Source organism: Pipistrellus kuhlii, unplaced genomic scaffold, assembly GCF_014108245.1.
Source record: "Pipistrellus kuhlii isolate mPipKuh1 unplaced genomic scaffold, mPipKuh1.p scaffold_m20_p_6, whole genome shotgun sequence".
Classification (NCBI taxonomy): Eukaryota; Metazoa; Chordata; class Mammalia; order Chiroptera; family Vespertilionidae; genus Pipistrellus; species Pipistrellus kuhlii.
In genome coordinates this window covers 2,754,856-2,760,886 of record NW_023425562.1, presented here as the reverse complement: position 1 = coordinate 2,760,886, position 6,031 = coordinate 2,754,856, and the positions used below count along the sequence as shown (strand labels likewise).

The 6,031-nt window shown below is 40.5% G+C and overlaps 1 pseudogene; it reads left to right on the top strand.

The window, feature by feature from the left end:
• The first annotated feature begins 792 nt into the window (after positions 1-792).
• LOC118707831 lies at positions 793-1,451 on the top strand (annotated as a pseudogene).
• The last annotated feature ends 4,580 nt before the right edge of the window (positions 1,452-6,031 follow it).

Below are 6,031 nucleotides of genomic sequence, written 5' to 3'. Positions count from 1 at the left end.
CAAGGTAAAGGACTCCCTCATCTCTGACTCAGACCTTTTCCTGACTCAAGTGTTGAGTATGCCTATTTGGCTGCTTCATCATTACTATTACTCCAGCAAGCATAAAACAGAACTCATAACTCTTCTTCTTTTTGATCCTTTATCTTTACCAGAGGATATGTTTTTCATTGATTTGAGAGACAAAGAAAGGTAGAGGGAGAGAGAGAGAGAAAACATTGACATAAGAGAGAAACACAGACCTGTTACCTCCTGTAAGAGTCTCTAGGGGGGATGCAGCCTGTGACCTGGGCATGTGCCCTGACCGAAATGGAACCCGGGACCCTTCGGAGCATGGGATCATGCTCTAACAAACTGAGCCACGTGGGCCAGGGCACAACTCTTCCCAAAGAACCTCTCTTCTTTGTCTTCTTGGTACAGGGAAATCCATTAACGCTAACTGAAAAAAATAAAATATAAGATTGGAAGTTTTCTTGGTGGGTAGAACTGGGAATCACAGGAATATGTATTCATTAATGGTCTACCTCTGTCAACATCTGAAATCAGAGGTCTGAGTATCAGAAATGTCAGAGTAAGAACAGAGTGGACTGAGTGGGGAAGGGTGACCACAACAAGAGGAGATGGTGGAGGTGTGGGAAAATGTTCTAAATAGGGAGAGAGAGAAAAACAAAACAAAACACTTTATTCCTAATTACTCCACAACGGGTTATGATATGTCTTGATTTAATTCCATTCAAAAGACAACATTCTTGCCCTCAGGCCATAAACTAGCAGTGACATCAGAAACACTGCAGAATGACCACTCTGACTCACTGAGTGGCATGGAAGTAAGCAAGACTTGTGGAAGGAGGGTAGAAAGTGAAGAAGACACTAATCAAGGCAGGGCTCCAGACAATGAAGACTCTGGAGACAGGGTATTGGCCACACCTTGTGGAAGAAGGATTGCTCCTGTGACTGAAAGACAATGGGGTTATACATCCTTCTGGAATGACTGCACATCCTCTGGCCTGTGAGGGACAGAGCTGGCCACGAGGGGTCCACTCTATCTGGAACTCCACAGCATGCATAAGAAGTGACTCCTGGACAGAAAGGTAACTGCTCAAGTCAGATAGCCGGTGGGGTGACGCTTCACTGGAAGAAAATCTGAAACACATCAAAGCCACTGAACCCACAGACACTGTCCAGACATGGATGGAGACCCTGGAGTCCCTTCAAATGACAATACCAGCTGAGAAGTGAGAGAGTGAATGGCGAAGAACCTAAAAGAGAAGGTGATTCTAACCACTGAGAAGTAACATTTCCTCTTATTTGACATGACCATTCATCCAGCGACCCATACAACAGAGAAACGGCAACTAGTGAAAAAACTCCCAGTTTGTGTCCTGAAGCACAGGTCCACGGTGCTCAATGTGTGGGCACTGAGCATCCTTCAGTATGGGCGCTCCTGGTGCTAGCCCAGGATATGTCTGAGCATCCTTCAGTACGGGTACCCTGGTGCTAGCCCAGGATATGTCTGAGCATCCTTCAGTGTGGGTACCCACTCCTCTGACATGCGGGGAAATGTCTTCTGACAGGTGACAAGAATGATGTGGTAACAAATCGAGCTAAGGGCCTGGTAGAACTGGCCCGATTTGGAGGGCACACACAGATGACCTGGGCTGTGTTGGCAGCCTCCAATAAATCCTCATGCCAGCAGGTGGCTTTCTCCTTCCTCCTCTGTTGGCCTGGTGGCTGCCAGAGACACTGTCACTGAGTTTTGTGGGATGAGATGTTTTTCATCATTTTTCCTTTCTTCTACTGAATAAGTCTTGTGATTTGGGAAGAGTAACTTCAGGGCTTTTCTACAGATCTTGACCTTTATAAACAGAGTATTTATTCCTCTACTTCCACTCCAGAGGCAAAAAAAAACCCAAAAAAACAAACTGGGTGAGCCCACACACACCCAATAAACATTTTCTCTCATTTCCTAGTTGACTTCCATTAGGGAGCTTTTGGATAATACGGTTATATAAGGGGATGTGGTATTCTCCAGCCATAGAATGGGAATGAGATGTGAAGCAAACCACTTATTACATTTTTAAAACTCCGTTTTCTAGCTTAAGTGCATGTTTTCAGTCTTTGTCTCTCAGACTCTGCTAGGTAATGTAGCTTATTGAAATAACTGCCTATTTGAATAAGGGTCAATGGAAGGAAACTCTGGGATTGTATTTCCTGCTACTGATTTTCTCACTTTCTTATTCTAACCTAATGAGAATATTCCAAATTTGATTACCTGGTTCTCGTAGCCCTGGAACCAGAAGTATATTCTATTCTATTTCTTAGCATCATTCTACTGCATCATTGGACAGAAGTCTAAATGAAAAAACTATATATACCTCAGCCATCTCCTTCATGCAGTCAGCATTACAATTTGTAAGGGGAGATGATATCAGAATATCTACCCTTCAGCACAAGATCATCCTGATTCCTTCAGACAATTTTACATCTCTTTGCTCTGACTGAATTGAGAGTTGTAAATTTCAATTGCTGAAGAGCAGTGTCCTGAATCCAGACAGTATATCTAAATTCCAGGTCTTTTTGTTCCCTATTCCTGGCGTCCTGCATAAATTAATAGATTTCATCTCTATTTAAACATTCTAGAAGTAGTTTGTTTATATTTAATCCACAAATACATTCCTATTCATTAGTCTTGTCTTGACACAGTCATCTGTATAGTCAAACCTCTAAAATGTTTCTGAATTTAATAATGAGTGCAAAGAGAAGCTTTTTAAGAAAAGTCCCATTTTAACATGAAACAAAGTCCCAACGTGAGGTTGAATAGAGCTTTAGTCTAGTTCTCTAAAAACTCAAAAACCAATCCATGTGTTTTCTCTACCTGACATAGTTTTTCTTTCCAGGTGAACAATTCAGCATGAACTGAAACCAGGTTTTCCTGTGCAAAGTTTTGGCTGGATTGGCGGCATGGGAGTAGAGTTGTTTCCTGCACCTTTCGGTCATGTTGATTTTTATACCAGAGGTCCATGCACAGATTCGTGCACAGGTGTGGTGCCTGGGCCTGTCTGGTGATCAGGCCCATGCGGGCCGGGCCCATCGGGGCATATGGGCTCACATCCTATATAATAAAAGGCTAATAAGCGAAGGATCAACAGCATAACGACCTGACTGGTCACTCTGATGCATACTGGCCACCAGGGGGCAGACGTTTAATGCAGGAGCCACCCCCTGGTCCTCAGTGCACTCCCACGGGGGAGCACCGCTGGCTCAGTCAGAAGCCCTGAGCTGCTCACGGCTGGCGAGCACCGAGGCAGTGGCAGGAGCCTCTCCCACCTCCTCCGCCACCGAAGGCCCAGGCCTGCTGCCCAGCAGTTGAACATGCCCCGAGGGCACCCAGACGGGGCTGAGGGACCACCCCCATCCCAACCCCACCCCCCAAGTGCATACGTTTTGTGCACCAGGCCTCTAGTTTCTGTATAATAAAGACAATTATTGGCAAACAAACACATTTTTTCATTCTGATGGTTTTTGTTTTATGAATAAATCTTAATGTGCCAAGTTCTATACGGTTTTTATAAAAGCCAGGAGAAAAAGATAGCCATCACTATATTTTTAATGGGTTCTTTAACTTTAAATAAAAAGCATGGCTTTCTGAAAAGTTCCAAGAAGACAGGGGTGGAAATTATTCAAAGTGTCCAATGATCAAGGATCTCTCTCACCTGATGACAGAGTAGCACTCCCATGAATTTCTTAGGAATCGTAAACAGATACTAGGCCTTGAAATATAATCTTTATACAAAAGGGAATTAAGTGAAAGATTAATTTTCCAGATGAAATTCACCCTTAGCCAATAAGTTTCTTGTAGAGAAGATACACACCATACAGAGACAAAAGGAACCAGCAGTTGGATTGCTTTAGGCCAAGAGGCAGATGTCTTTAAGATCAGATCAGCAGGTGACATAAGCCACTTATAACCATAATCATATAGTAAGAAACAGGAAATAAGAATTGGTCCATAACTCCAATAGCAGAAAGACCCTGAATTCTGATGTTTTCTCCTCACCCTAATGAGTTAATGGTAAAAAGCTTCAATTACTTGGTTCTTTTTACCTGGCTTGCTTTTGTTCTCTGCAAAACAGAGAATTCTAAAACTATTTTATTTTAATGTTTGCATTCCTTGTTTGCTAGTTTGTTAGTGAATCTAAGTATATCCACATAGGCAAAGATTATTAGCTATTTTAATGTTTGCATTCCTTGTTTGCTAGTTTGTTAGTGAACCTAAGTATCCACATAGGCAAAGAACTGTGTTTGGCCAGACTCAGCTTGACACGCTGCTAGTTTACTAATAAATTATTCTGTATTTTAATTATGAAAGCTGAAACTGTGTGTGCCCTTATTTGGTCTAACTTATAGAATATTATCCCAAAATAGGTACAAGTTTATGTTTCTTGACTTATATTGGGATCTAGTTTAATTACTAGATCATTTCTATGGCCATATTCAACATTTTATTTTTATTTTTAATATATTTCTATTGATTTCAGAGAGGAAGGGTGACAAGGAGATAGAACCATCAATGATGAGAGAGGATCCTTAATTGGCTGCCCCCTGCATGTGCCCTGACCAGGAACTGAACTGTGACCTTCTGGTTCATAGATCCACATTCAACCAATGAGCCAAGCCAGCCAGGCAAGAGTCCATGCTTCGCATTAGAAGCAGAACTTGCTTTGAATGCAGAAAGAAGCCAATAGCATTTAAGCCAATGGCATTCAAAGACACCAATGGCATTTAAACACACATATGACCAAGGAACTCTATCATATTTGTTGTATTCAGTTACTGTCTTGTATTACCCAACTCTTTATGCTGAAAATAAAGTCATACAAGAAAGGGAAAGAGTGCCATCCATGTTCCTTTCCTTTCAGTCCCTTCTTACTTACTAGGAACTCTACCATAGAGAGCACTGGCAGGAAGCATGCATATGAAATAATAAAGTGAAAAGATGGATGATATTTTGGTGCAGTGTTTCTACTAGTCTGGTAGAACAAAATGCATATGCTTGCACAAACTATGAAATGCATATAGCTTAATTCTAGTGATTCTGCATATGATTTAAATGCTGACATTTGCATTTAAAGTTGGCATGAAAAACATAAAGACGAACAGTAGAATTTGTTCTCATAATTTAAATGTTGAATGTTTCTCAACTTAGAATAACATTACAAACAAACCAAAACAGACAAAAATCAACCATGTGAAATCCAGAGGAAGATGTTAGAAGAAAACACAAGCTTTATATGTTAGTACTTTTAATAGCACTTCACTTTTCCCCTACTTTTTCATCAGGCCCACAAGTAGCAAATCCTGTCTGGACCTTCTCATTAAAAAAGGTATTTGTATTCTCATGGCTCTAAATTCTTAGCCAGAATTCAAGAACTGAGGTTGCTGAATCTAGGTATGGTCTGACTCCACAGTGTAACACCCGGTGCCATACTTACCTCTAACAAAAGTAAAGGTAGTGCACTTGGGAAAGACAGTGTTTAAAGACAGACTTAATTTAAGACATTTAATGATATTAGATACAAAATGTGTTCACCAAAAAGAATAAGACTATATATAGGTCCAAATGACTCCGATTTTTAGTAAGAAAGATTTAAAATATCAGTTTTAGAGGAGAAGCTATTGTTAAACGCCTGTAGCCAAGTAAGCATTGAATACAATGGGTGAACTGTGCACTTTATGACTCTAAATTCACCTCATCAAACAGATGTTGAAATGGTATGGATTTCTGGGATGGAAGAAAGCACAAGATATAATTAGGCTCATAAGGATTATTAAAAAAGCATTACAATTCACCACTGAAAATCCTTTCTTAGACCATGAAAGCTCTTTAAAGTCCTTCCCCAATTATAACCATTTATTTCTATTGATCAAATTATAGGTGTTATTATGCAAACAACTTTAGTCAGGTTAAATGTCTAAATAAATACATATATCTATATAAAAGCCTAAATGACTTCCTGACCATCTGACTGGTAGC